We start from the raw sequence: 15,574 nt of genomic DNA on the forward strand, positions 1-15,574 counted from the left end.
GTTACAAACTCACATACTTCATTCCAAATAACGAAAACTCATTTTATATTCAATATCATCCTCATACACATCAGTTATAACCACATTATGTCAATTTTAGAAAAAATAATAAATTAGTCAAATTTGGAAAATCTTCAAAGTGTACTAGCAGTACATTATAGTGAATTTAGCAAATTTTTTTAAAAAATGCATCTTTTAGGCAATTCATTATAGGAACATGCTAATATGCAAGGTAACATCATGTAAACACATCTTACAACATAATCATGGCTTCATAAAATACACAAGGCAAGAAGTTAATGTAATGCAAGAAGTTAATGAAAATCAATTTCAGCAAAACTCCTAAACACTTTTCATATACAACATGCTTCTATATCATTCTATCCCATCTTCTAACCGTACTCTCACACTTAGATGGAACTCATAACACTAAGGAGATACAAGGACTTACTATCATTCCTCATCTTCATCCGACTTTTGGAGAAACTTGCTTAGCCTCTCTTCATCTAGCCGCAATGGTAGGAAAATCTCTCATCTTATGTCCATCCTTGCCACAACCAAAGCAATTCCCAGTACCAACTAGACACTCCCTATAGTGCCTCTTCCTACAAGTAGAACAAGTATGCTTAATAATTTGAGAACCACTACGTATCCCAAGCTTCTCTTTTGAAACACTAGCTCCATCTTTATTTGGGGCTCTCTTCATAAATGTAGGTTGACCTTGTGTATTGACTTTACCCGTTTTCACAACCCTCATGCTTCTCTTCAAAATCCTTGCACTTCCCCTATGTTTCGGCTCTTCAACCTTCCTTTTATATTGATTAAGGTTAATGAACCTCCCAATCTTAAACTTCTTCCTCACATGGATAAAGAACTTCCTTAAGAAAACCCTGTTGAACTCCTCCAACTCTATGGGACCCTACTCAATCGGCCTACTGTCTTTCCATTGAGTAAACCACACTTGAGAAACATCCCTCAATTGGTATGAAGCCAACTTCGCCTTCTCCCTAGATATCACTCCATGGCACTCATAACCATGTACACACCATCACGGAACTCTTGGGCATCCTCTCCCACCTTAGAACCAAGAAAAATAGGAGGATTCATCCTCACGAAATCTCCAACCCTAGACATCATAGTGCTCTCACTACATTTGCCCTAGGCACCGTACTCAAATTCACTTGATTAGTCACGGATCAGGCTAAAGCAAGCAAAGCCTCTCTAATATCCCAATTACTCAACTTTGGGGGCTCATCACCTCCTCCAAAAATAGGGACTTGTTTAACTTGAGCACCTTGAGAAACTTGGTCGACTTGAAGAGGAATCTCAACTTGCACCTCATTCTCCTCAACTCGCCTAGACGGTTTCCTCCTCGTACTCATCTTCCTAGAAACACAAAGAAAACCATAAGAAAAGAGTACTCATAACTTTTACTCCGGGGCACAGCATAGGAGTAGAAAATAAGGGAAACTCTATCGACCTATAGCCTCTGGCCCATAGATGTGTCGCAACTCATACCGATGGTCAAGACTCTACTAGACGTGACTTGATGAGACTTTTCGATTCCTAACACTACTTTCATAACCTATGATCTGATACCAAGTTTGTCACATCCCGAAATAACACCTTAGAAGTTACAGGCAATCTTGGATTGCAACCGGTGTACTTGACCACTGAGAGGTCTTATACGAGCCCTTATATATCAATCATCGCATATAAATAATGAAAAGTAGTGCGTAATTAAAACTTTAACTAAACATATCATAGTCTTTATAAATATCTTTCATATAATGTCATAGGAAATACTAAGTCTCAATCTCATCATCTTAAGAAATAAGAATAATTGGGACACGACCCATACTTCCAAATATAGAAAATAATTATTCCATAACAATACTTCAAATGGAAACATAAAAGACATCTAAGCCCTCGAATCAAATGGGCACATACTTTCACTGCCCTAGAACAACGCTACAGTACAAGTCGTCCTTCCCAAATGCTCCTCACCTACCAACAACTATAGAGATTTATAAAAGCATGGAGTTGGTACAACAGTATGTACTAAGTATGGCATAATTCATGAAAATCATGAAAACGGACATTTATTCGAAGTATGCATCTTTTAATATAAAAATCATATATAATCATGAGAACAAAATTTAACAACTTATAAACACATAAGATAACATTTAAACAAAATATCCTAATTTTAAGGTCACTTTACAGTGAACCCATTTAACTGTTACAGTGAAGTCACTTCACTGTATAGTGAAGTTACATATCTTTATCTTAGACATCTTCTAGTATGCAATCATCCCACTTAAAGCTATCCTAAGACACACTTAAGAAACACAAAGGGATACCACCCAGACAACCTCCCTAGGCATGCCTAAATGATACTAAAGACTACTTATAATGAGTCACACACACACTTCAAGACATCAAACATATCAACATATAGATAATAGGACATTTCCTTATCAAAGGCTATCAAAAGACATACTTAAGTAGATCAAGAAGATAACGTCCATGATTTACCTCTTCAAGAATACCTAAATAATAATTAGGACTTCGTAAGTTTGGATCATGTCCAAATAATAAACATCTTCCCTAACTAGAGTCATTCTCAAGACTCATCTATGTAAGATACGAAATGACCATTCCTATGCCCCCTTCACACCTTAACTAGACAACCCTTAATTACTCTAGATAAGTACTTATTCCATTTACATACTACATAACATAAGTCATTAGTTTATTAGTTCATTGAGACTCATACATCACAAAAAGGACTTTCAAGTAGTGGTCTTGGAAAAGACCTAGGAACTTCCAGTAACACCTTCAAAGCCTGCAATGTCTAGATTGCGTCCCATACCACCACCTAAACTTCATAGAACTTCTTAAATGCTAATAGGTATTCCATATGATTAGAATAGGCAGTAATCGACATAGACCATGATAGCTAGACAAGGAATACGGAGTTCTAACCTACTCCGATGACGGTGTTCTACATGCAAAGGGTAGAACTAGGACACATCCCATGTAGGCACATGGTTAAGGAATATGAAGAACTTTTATGCAATCTAGTTTCATTCTCAAGTAGAGACACATATACTCTAGTATCCTTCTCATGTAGACCTACTTCACATGACATAATCAGTCGGTGCTAGCCTTTGTTCTGATAGAGTAATTTACACTAAAGGATCACATGAAGAGGTTCCTTATCTAGTTCATAACCCAACCACATTCACCATACCAAAGAGGTTCACTAGGGCTACCTTTAAATGGAGACTAAGATAGATCATTATGACTTTAGTAAGGATTAATATGATGTCGTTCCAGCCAATTAATCTTATGTCTACCATCCCTTTACAAGAATGATACCATTACGGCTCTCGACTCCAACATTCATAACATAACATTTACCACGTACATGACCTTTTTCACATCCTCTAATGTCTCACATATCTTTCATTCATACATGACAAGGGTGAACTAAGCCTACCTAGTAAAGACATATCATAATAACATAACATTTATACATATATCAAGTAAGGGACACAAGCCTACCAAACTAGACACAACATTCTTTTACGTTATCACATATAGCATATCATTATTTAAATCACTTATGATGACCCTTATAATCCTTATGTAACCCTACACACTACTACAACGTCATCAATGTAACCGCTATAGACTCATATAGTCATGTAGGAACGATCATGCATCAACTCTAAGACTACACACATAAGCACCTAGTCATAGTCTTACATGATCTCCTAATATACATCAAGCTTTCACATTACTAACATGTAGGTAGATATTAACAAACTTCACATAATCAACTACAAAATTTATCATAATACTTCTAGTAGTTTGCTGACAAGGCCATGATCATCGTATTACTTAAAATCACGTCGACAAGACCACATCAATTGCAAGTAATACATATAACACCACCACCATATGTGGACCATACCAATCACAATATAATTGAAGTCTAATTAACATCAAAATAAAGTAAATAGGGCATCTTTCCACCACATTATCCTCAACACCTCAATTCAATGCTAAATCATCCAATTCAATACCGTAAGGCCCTTACAAATGACCATGGACAATAATTCAATATAGAAACTATGATAATAAACAAAACTATGTCAATTCAATAATGATTCTTCAATCTAATATAACCTAGACATAAATTTAACACATTTGTTACATCATTAGATAACTCATAGGAATCGACACTTGAATTCATACTCATTAAGTCAAAATCAAGTAACCCATAACATAGTAACAATCTAGGGTTCATCCAATTCATGGTTTAATAAGTAATTAGGTTAAAATCATCAATAAAATATCAATTAAATCATTATCCAATGTTTAGAAATCATTAACGCAAGAGCCCATGGTAGAATCATGAAATTTGGATAATTCAACTTGAAAACTTTAGAAAACTTCTTGAGTGTTGGGCTACTTGATGAAGAGATTTTAAAGGATCAAAATCCATATCATTATGAAGGTAATTCTTCACGTTGATGAAGTATCTCCACTCAATTCGTCACACTAAGCTCTTCTTTGACTTTGGACATCAATGGATCGTCTTATGGATTTTCTATGGGATTTTGGGGTTTTTATTTGGAAGAATGAAATCTTCTAAGTGTTAAGGACTTTTAAACACACTTAAAATACCCAAAATACCCCCAAGGAACCTATAAACCTCTTATTTTGAAGTGGGGTGAAATTACAACTTCACCCCTCAACTTAACAGTGAAGGTGCATATAACACAGACCCATCGACGGAACGTTTGTTCACAAACTGACCATCCTGTCATTCCGTCGTTGAGTTAAGAGACTCACCATGGGTTTATTCCCTCCCAAGACCACGTCTCAACCAATTGCACCCATCTACGGGGTGTCGATTGGCCCATGAGCCATTGATTGCCTCCGTCGTTTGGGGCTGCCTTGGACAGTCTTGGCACCACTTTTTGGGTCCTTCCTCAAGGACCCATGGATGCTCCTTGGAGAGGTTTTCCCAAATTTTTCCAACCCAAACATGACTATATACGATTTTAGCACCTCTCACATGAATTTCACCCAAAAAAAAACATGTAAAACTCAACGATCCATGCCTAGACACCCAAGGTCATTTCAAGGCACATCTTTCAAACGTCATCGACGTTCTTGGACGTTTGACCTCAAAATTCCACGAAACTAGACACACTGCCTACATATGCTATAATAACTCATTTAAGGACCTTATAACCTCATGAAACACATATAAACACATAGAACCACATACGAGGCACATAGGTGACTTAGTCGTCGAACGTCTTAGTCGTCCCTTCACGTTTGACTTTCAATGCACCTTAACTATTAGACACTGCCTCAATACCATATTTTAGACAACTTTAGGACCTTAGACAACCATGAACAACATGTAAGGCTTTAGTTCTCCTAAGTCATTTTCGGGATGTTATAACGATAAACCCCTAAACATAGTCGTCTAGGTCTTAGAACATCCCACATTAAATTCAAGCAAAACGAACACGTAACTCACTCAAACACCTCAATACACAAGAACACTATCTATGGCAAATCTTTCGAATGTCATGGACGTTCTTGGTCATTTGACCTCCAAACATAACCAAACTTCACACACTGCCTAAGAACATCAATGCAACTCATTTTAACACAAAATTGATCACGAGGATCAAGTTCACCTTAGTTCGTTTTAGGGTGTTACAGTGTCATGGGTAAAGTTGTAAATTCACCCCACGTAAAAATAAGAGAATGGGAGGTTCCTTAAGTTTATTTTGGGTATTTGAAATATTTTTTCTAATCCTAAAAAACATAGAAGATTTCGTTATTCAATATAAAAACCCTAATCCCTTAGAAATTCTCTGAAACTCCATTGGAGCAAAAACTCTAGGAAGGACTTGGATTGGAGAATTGTGTGGAGATTATTCATGAAATAGAGGATTAGATTTATTTAAGTATTTTTTTTATCCTTGAATCTCTATTCTTCACGGAACCCAACTTCCAAAGAAGTTTTCTAATGTTTTCAAAGATGAATTGTCCAATTTCATAATCTATCCGTGAGTTCTTCCATTAAAGGTCTTTAAGCATTGAATATTGATTGAATTGTTATTAATATGATGATTTTGACTCAACTAACCTATGAACATATGTAATTGATCAACCCTAGATTTTGACTACTTTATGGGTTAAGTAATATTGATATAATGCTTGTGAATTCTAGTGTAGTTTTCTATGGTCTATTGATTGATGTTATAATTGTATTGAACTAACATGTAGGTTGTTTTATATTGATGAATCTATATTGAATTTACCTAGTTTCATTGAATATCATTATTTATGTATAGAATTGTTGGTTATGGCCATGCGTAAGGGCCTTATGGTATTGAATTGGATGGTTTAGCATTGGGTTGAAGTGTTGAGAATGGAGTGGTGGTACGCTGCGCTAATTAAGTTTATTTATGTTAGTTAGACTTCAATTATGTTGTGATTGGTATAATCCACTTATCGTGGCAGTTTTATGTGCTTTACTTCAAATTGATGTGGCATTTTTGGCATTACTTTATGTAATATGATGATTACGACCTTCTCGGCAACGCTTGAAGTATTATGATAATTTGTGTTTTAATTATGTGAATTTTTATAATGTCTATATACATGATAATTAATGTGAAAGTATATGTGTTCTTCTATTGATGCTAATTAAATGATCATGTTAGACTATGAATATGGCTTAATGTGTATAGTCTGAGGGTTGATGTATGGCTATTCCTACTTGACAATATGAGTATTGATTATGATATGGTAGTATATAGGATGACGTAAATCTGATAATGGTTATTTTATGTGCTTATGGAATGACATGCAATATGTGTTAAAGTGATGTATGTTGTGTCTTGTTTTTGTTGACTTATGCCCCTTACTTGATGCATGTATGAATATGAATATGAGATTTCTTTACTTAGGATGCTAAATCATCCTAGCCTTGTATGTGTGAATGACATGGGACCTTAAATGATTTTAATAGGGTCCTTTATGTGAAACCTTGAACATAGTGATACGGTTATGAATGTTGAAGTCAAAAATTGTAATGGTATCCTTCAAGTAAAGGAATGATAGACATAAAGTTTGTTGCCTGGAATTACATCATATCAAACCTTAGGAAAATCATGATGAGCTTCTTGTCACCATTGTAAGGTAGCCCTGTGGACCTCTTTGGTAGAGTAAATGTGATTGGGTTATGAACTTGATATGGAACCCCTTTATATAAACCTTAAGTGCATATTACTCTATGCGAACAAAGGCTAGCACCGAGTGAATATTGTAATGGAAGAAGCTCTAGTTAAAAGATGAGACAAGAGTACAAAGCACACCCTTCATTTTCTTTAACCATGTTCCTACATGGGATGTGTCCATGTTCTACCATTGGCAAGTGGAAAACCCTCACGGGGTAGGTTAGAACTTCGGATTTCATGATGTGCTATCACGGTCTATGTCAGTTATTTCCTATACTCTTCAACATGGGAAACCTACTAGTATTAGAGAAATTATATGAAGTTTAGGTGGTGGTATAGGACACTATCTAGACATGTCACAATAGGCTTTGATGGCGTTAGTTAGAGTCCCTAGGTCTTGTCTAAGACCAATACTTGAATGTCATTATGTTATGAATGAGTCTTAAATGAACTAATGAAAGTAAAGACTTAAGTTAAGAAAGTATGTTAAATGAATAGGTACTTATCTAGAGTAGTTAAGGGTTGTCTAGATAAGGTGTGAAGAGGGCATAAGAAGGGTCACTTCTTATCTTACCTATATAAGTCTTAAGAATAACTCTAGTTAGGGAAAAAAGTTGAATATGTAGACATGATCTAAACTTATGTAGTCTTAAGGATTATTTAGCTAATCTTGAAGAGGTCAATCATGGACATTATCTTCTTGATTTACTTAAGTATATATTTTGGCATCCTTTGGAATGAGAATGTCATATTATCTATATATTGTTGTGTTAAGTGAGAATTATTATATCATAGGTAGTATATAGGATCTCTTAAGTGTGTGTGTGTAAGGGACTATTTGGGCGGTCTCTTCACAACTCACTCAAGTGAGACTTACAATATCCTTTGGTAGGAGGGTCTCATGTTCATATGTTTGATGTATTGTAAGTGTTTTGATCTCATTATAGGTTGTCTTAAGGATCATTTAGGTGTTCCTAGAGAGGTTGTATGGGTGGTCTCTGTTTGTTTTACTTAAGCGAGTCTTAGGATTGCTTTAAGTGAGGAAGTTGAAGGCTTCTAAGGTGTTACTATGAAGTAAAAGACTTCACTGTAACATTGAAAAATGATCATTGTAAAGTGACTTAGCTTACTGTGATGATTTTCTAAAAATGTACTAAATTGCTTAAATTTTATCTTATGTATTTCTATGCTGTTAAATGTTATTCTTATAATTATATTATGATGTTTAAATTCAAAGATGCATATTTCCAATAAATGTCCATTAATAAATGTCCATTTTCATGATTTTATGCAAAATGACATAGTTAGTACATGTGGTTGTATTGATCCATGCTTTTATCTATCTTCATAGTGGTATGTAGGTGAGGAGAATTTGAGAAGAAAGACTTAAATCATAGCACCATTCAAGTGAAGTTGAAGTATGTCCTACATTGACTCGAGGGTATATATAGATGTCTTTTATTTCCTTTGAAATATTGTAATAGATTGAGTATTTCTATATTATTATTGTATGGGTTATATCCCAAAGTATTGTCATGTCTAAGTTTGATGAGATTGAGACTTAGTATTTTCTATGATTTTATATGAACAAGATTTTAAGGAATCTGAAATATTTTGTGAAAAGTTTTAATTCCGCACTACTTTTCACTATGTATATGCGATGAACGATATGTAAGGGCTTGTAAAAGACCTTCGAGAGGTCGAGTATGCCGGTTGCACTCAAAGAGTGCCATATCTTCTAGGGTGTGGTCTCGGGATGTGACAAGCTTGGTATTAGAGAATAAGATATGAAAGTTGGCTTAGGAATCAAAAAGTCTCATCAAGTCACATCTAGTAGAGTCTTGACCAACGGTGTGAGTCGCGGAACATCTATGGGCGAGAGGCTATAGGACGATAAAGTTTCCCTTATTTTCTACTCTTATATCGTGTCATAGAGTAGAAGTTATAATTACTCTTTTCATATGATTTTCTTTGTTTTAGGATGATGAATACGAGGAGGACACCGGCTAGGAGAGTTGAGGAGAATGATGTGCATATGGAGATTCCTCTTCAAGTTGAGCAAGTTCCTCAAGGTGCTCAAGGTGACCAAGTCCTTATTGTGGAAGGAGGTAATGATGTTCCTGTGGTTCCCCTGGATTTGAGTAATACTGATATTAGATAGGCTTTACGTGCTTTAGACCGAGCCATAACTACTCAAGCGAATTTTAGTATGGTGCCTAGGGTGAATGTTTTGGAGAGTACTATGACCTCTAGGTTAGAGACTTTGTGAGGATAAATCCTCCTATCTTTTTCTACTCTAATGTGGGAGAGGGTACCCAAGTGCTTCTAGATGCATTGTACAAGGTGTTGAGTGATATGGGGGTGACTTATATGGAAAAGGCGGAGTTAGCTTCGTATCAATTAAGGGAGGTTTCTCAAGTGTGGTACCCTCAATGGAAGGACAATAGGCCGGTTGAGTCGGGTCCTATTTACGGGGAAGAATTTAAGGAAGCTTTTCTTGGAAAGTACTTTCCCTGTGACAAGAAGGAAGTTAATGTAGCAGTTTATTAATATCAAAAAAGGCAATATGAGCGTTGAGGAATACTCTTTGAAGTTCTCAATGTTATCATGATATGCCCCATCACTTGTGTCTAATTCAAGGGATGAGATGAGTCATCTTGTGATGGGTATCGCCGATCTAATGAAGGAGGAATGACGTATGACCATGTTACATGATGATATGACACTATCTAGACTCATGGTGTATGCACAATCAATTGAAGAGTCTAAACTTGGAAGGATTATTAAAAACATTACAAGGAGTGGTTCTAGTGATCAAGGTCAACGTAGGTTTAAGAAGAAGGCTCAAACTCATGAAGAAACTAGGAGTGCTAAGGTGAAATTGGAGAAAGGAGGTGGTTCTCAAATTGGAAAACCTATGTGTGTCGCTTTTGGAAAGTGGCACTATGGGGAATGCCTAAGGGGTACCGGGAGTTTCCTAGGTTGTGTTAAGGAAGGTTACAAGATGTGAGATTGTCCTACCATTGATTCTAGAGGAAGAGAGGGTAAACAAGTTGCTCCTAATGTTCCAAAGGATGATGCTCAAAATAAGAGGCGTTTCTATGCCCTATGGACTAGAGGAGAGAAGCCGGATGGTGATAATGATGAGGGTAAGTCCTTGCATTTCTCTTTTTTCAACTATATGAGTTCCTTCTAATTGAAGGAGTATGGTTAGTGATAAAAAGTCATAGAAGTATGTTGCATGTGAAAGGTGTTTAAGAGTTTTGTTGAAATTGAATTTAATTAACCTCTTGCATTGTGAGTTTTATGAAGTTATGATTATGTGGTAAAATGTTTTAATATGACGTTATCTTGCATATTAGCATGTTCCTATCATGAATTTCCTAAAAGTTGTATTTTTGGAAAATCTTCTAATTCATTCTTTGGTCTAAAATTGTTGTAATATGGTGAAAACTGATGTATATGAGTATGATATTGTTTATAAAATGTGTTTTTGCTATTTGGAATAAGGCATGTGAGTTTTGTAACATAATGAGTTATAGAATGTTTTCTAGTTTCTTGTGGTTTTGTGAACTCTAGTTTTTGTGAAATTGATGTTCTATTATATGTTTGTATTGTATGAGATTTTATATGGTCTGGTCATCAGTTGTTAAGTTGAATATCTATTCTTGGAAGTGTTCGGAGAGTAGAAAGTGTTATTTGAGGACGAATCTTGTCCAAGTGGGGGAGAATGTAAGATCCCGAAAATGACATAGGTGAAGTTAGAGACTAACATGGTTTTCATGATTGTCTAACGTCCTAAAATGGTCTATAATGTTATATTGAGGCAGTGTCTAAGAGTTTAGGTGAATTGGAAGTAAAACGTCAAGGGATGACTAAGACGTTCGACGACAAAGTCACGTACGTGCCTCATATGTGGTTTTATGTGCTTATGTGTGATTCATGAGGTTATAATGTCCTTAAATGAGTTCTTGTAGTTTATATAGTCAGTGTGTAAAGTTTCGTGAGGTTTGGAGGTCAAATGTCCAAGAACGTCCATGATGTTCGAATGGTTTGTCTTGAAATGACCTTGTGTGTCAAGGCATGTTTCGTCGAGTTTTACGTTTTTGTTTGGGATTAAATTCATGTGAGAGGTGATAAACTCGTGTAAAAGCATGTTAGGGTTGTAAACGTCCGTGAAAACATCCCCATGGACCATCCAGGGTCCTTGAGGAAAGACCCTTCTCAAGAGCCAAGGCTGTCTAGACCAAGCCTCAAATGACTGAGGCAATGGACGGCTCGTGGGCTAGTGACGCCCCATCGATGGGTGTCATGGATCAAGACTTATCATAGGGAGCTCAAACTCCCAAAGGCAAGTCTCTGAACCAAACGACGGAGGACAAATGATCCGTCGACTGCCAACTATCGATGGCACTGGTTCCTGCGTGTAGTTCACAGTAAGTTGCGGGGAGAAAATGTGATTCACCCTACATGCAAATAAGACAAAAGTCTGTTCCTTCAATATAAATGCCCAAATTCCCTTAGAAATTCTCTAGAACTCCATTGGAGCCAAAACTAAAGGAAGGGCTTGGATAGGAGAATTGAGTGGAGATTATTCATCAAATTAGAGTATTAGCTTTAGTGAGGTATAGTTTTTAATCCTTGAAAAACTATTCATCAAAGAGCCCAACTTCCAAAGAAGTTTTCTAATGTTTTCAAAGATGAAATTGTCTGATTTCATGATCTATCAATAGGTTCTTGCATTAAAGCTTTTTAAGCATTCAATATTGATTGAATTGTTATTAATTTTACTATTTTTACTCAATTAACATGTGAACCTATGTAATTGATTTACCCTAGCTTTTTACTACTTTATGGATTAAGTAATGTTGATCTAATGCTTGTGAATTCTAGTGTAGTTTTCTATGGGCTATTAATTGATGTAATAATTGTATTGAACTAGCATATAGGTTGTCTTAGATTGATGAATCTATATTTAATTGACCTAGTTTCATTGAATATCATAGTTTATGTATTGAATTGTTTGTTATGGCCATGTATAAGGGCCTTATTGTATTGAATTGGATTGTTTAGCATTGGATTGAAGTGTTGAGGATGGAGTGGTGGTACGCTTCCCTAATGACCTTTATTTCATGTTAATTAGAGTTCAAATATGTTTTTATTGGTATGGTCCACTTATGGGGGCGTTGTTATGTGCTTTAATTGCTATTGATGTGGCCTTGTCGACGTTAGTTTATGTAATATGATGATTATGGCCTTTTCGGCAACTACTTGAAGTATTATGATAATTTCTGTAGTTGATTATGTTAATTTGGATAATGTCTATCTACACGATAAGTAATGTGAAAGTATATGTGTTCTTCTATTGATGTTAATTAGATGATCATGTTAGTCTACGAATATGGCTTTATGTGTATAATCTTAGGGTTGATGTATGGTTATTCCTACTTAACTATATGAGTCTATGATGGTAATACTGATTATGATATGGTAGTATATAGTACGACTTAAAGATGATAATGATTATTTCTATGTGCTTCTAGAATGACATGTAATATGTTTTAAAGTGATGTATAATGTGTCTTGTCTTGTTTGACTTATGTCCCTTACTTGATGCATGTATGAATGTGAATATGAAATGTCTTGACTTAGGTTTCGAAAGCCTCCTAGTCTTGTATGTATAAATGACGTGAGACCTTAAATGATGTTAAGAGGGTCCTATATGTGAAACCTTGAACATAGTTGTAATGTTATGAATGTTGAAGTCGAAAGCCGTAATGGTATCCTCAATTAAAGGAATGATAGACTTAAAGTTGGTTGGCTTGAACGGCATCATATCAAACCTTAGGAAAGTCATGATTAGCATCTTTTCACCGTTGTAAGGTAGACCTAGTGGACCTCTTTGGTAGGGTAAATGTGATTGGGTTATGAACTTTATATGGAACCGCTTTATATGAACCTTAAGTGTAAATTAGTCTATGAGAACAAAGGATATAACCGAGTAAGTATGGTAAGGGAAGTAGCTCTAGTTAAAGGATAAGACAAGAGTACAAAGCACACCCTTCATATTCTTTAATCATGTGCCTACATGGGATAAGTCCAAGTTCTACCATAGGCAAATGGAACACCCTCATCGGGGTAGGTTAGAACTCTGGATTCCATGCTTTGCTATCATGGTCTATGTCGGTTATTTCTTATTCTTATCATATGGGATAATTACTAGCATTAGAGAAGTTCTATGAAGTTTAGATGGTGGTATGAGACGCTATCTAGACATAGTACAAAAGGCTTTGAAGGTTTTAATTAGAGTCCCTAGGTCTTGTCCATGACCATTAATTGAATGTCTTTATGTGATCAATGAGTCTTAAATTAACGAATGAAAGTAATGATTTAAGTTAAAAATGTATGTTAAATGAATAAGTACTTAAATAGAGTAGTTAAGGGTTTTCTAGTTACGTTACGAAGGGGGCATAGAAATGGTAACTTCTTATCTTACATATATAAGTTTTAAGAATGACTCTAGTTTGGGAAAATGGCCGAATACGTAGACATGATCTAAACATAGGTAGTCTTACGGTTTATTTAGGTAATCTTGAAGAGGTCAATCATGGACGTTATCTTATTGATATACTTAAATAAGTCTTTTGATAGACTTTGAAAGATAATGTCATATTATATATATGTTGTTGTGTTAAGTAAGAATGATTCTATCATAGGTAGTCTATAGGATCTCTTAAGTGTGTGTGTAAGAGATTGTATGGGCGGTCGCTTCACAAATCATTCAAGTGAGTCTTAGAATCACCTTTGGTAGGAGGATCTCATCTTCATATGTTTGATGTCTTATAAGTGTGTTGATCTCATTATAGGTGGTCTTAAGGATCATTTAGGTGTTTCTAGAGAGGTTTTATGGGTGATTTCTCTTTGTCTTACTTAAGTGAGTACTAGGATAGCTTTAAGGGAGGGAATTGCTTGCTTGGAAGGTGTTACTGTGAAGTAAGAGACTTCACTATAACATTGAATAATGGTCACTTCAATGTGACTTAGCTTACTGTGAAGATTTTCTAAAAATGTACTAAATTGCTTAAATGTTATCTTATGTGTTTCTAAGCTGTTTAATGTTATTCTTACGATTATATTATGATATTTAAATTAAAAGATGCATATTTATAATAAATGTCCGTTCTCATGATTTTACGCATTATTCCATACTTAGTAAATGTGGTTGTTCTAATCCATGCTTTTATCTATGTCAATAGTATTTGGTAGGTGAGCAGCTATTGTGAAGTAAGACTTGGATCGTAGCACCATTCAAGTGAAATTGAAGTATGTCCTCAATTGACTCGAGGGCATATATAGATGTCTTTTATTTCCTTTGAAATGTTGTAATAGATTAATTATTTCTATATTTGTATTGTATGGGCCGTGTCCCAAAGTATTCTTGTGCCTAAGTTTAATGAGATTAAGATTTATTATTTTCTATAATTTTTTATGAAAGATATTTTAAAGACTATAAAATGTTTTGTGAAAAAATTTAATTCTGCACTACTTTTCACTATTTATATGCGCTGAACGATACATAAGGGCTTGTAAAGATCTCTGAGAGGTCGAGTACGCTGGTTGCACTCAGAGAGTAACATATCTTATAGGATGTGGTCTCGGGATACGACGATATATATAATCTAAACAAATCATAATTGAGAAATGACATAAACTTCCCAAGAAAATAAACACTAAAACTTAATTAAAAAGATAATACAAATTGAATACTAATTACTAATCATGAAAATAACATGTTGAACTGAATGCTGAAATATATACTAAAAACCTGGTCAAATGCACTAAGAGTCTTACTGTGGGAGCTACTTTTAATCGATATAACCCACGGGAAAAAAATGTGGAGTCCGATGTATACCCCTCATTGTGAAGACCCAATATAACTTATTAAGGATATAAAGACATAATTTGCATGATCACTAAATCTAGTGCCCAATAGAGTGGACTTATACTCCTATGGGGCCATGAGTTTCTGGGAGTATGAGGGAACACTGAACCCTATCCAACTCATCTCTATGTATACTCCCAATTTAATATGTATATGACTAAAATGTAACTGAAATACTTAAAAGCTTAAAATAATAACATGCATTGTGAGAATGCAACATTCATATATTGATATTTTAAATCTACTGTAAATCGAATCATATTATTATCCATATCTAATGTTTTAAATCTTGACCTTTTGGATGAAATGTGATTCCTGACCGAAGAGGGATAATGCATGAGAATTATACATG

This window comes from Solanum pennellii, chromosome 3 (assembly GCF_001406875.1).
Source record: "Solanum pennellii chromosome 3, SPENNV200".
In the NCBI taxonomy this organism is placed as follows: domain Eukaryota; kingdom Viridiplantae; phylum Streptophyta; class Magnoliopsida; order Solanales; family Solanaceae; genus Solanum; species Solanum pennellii.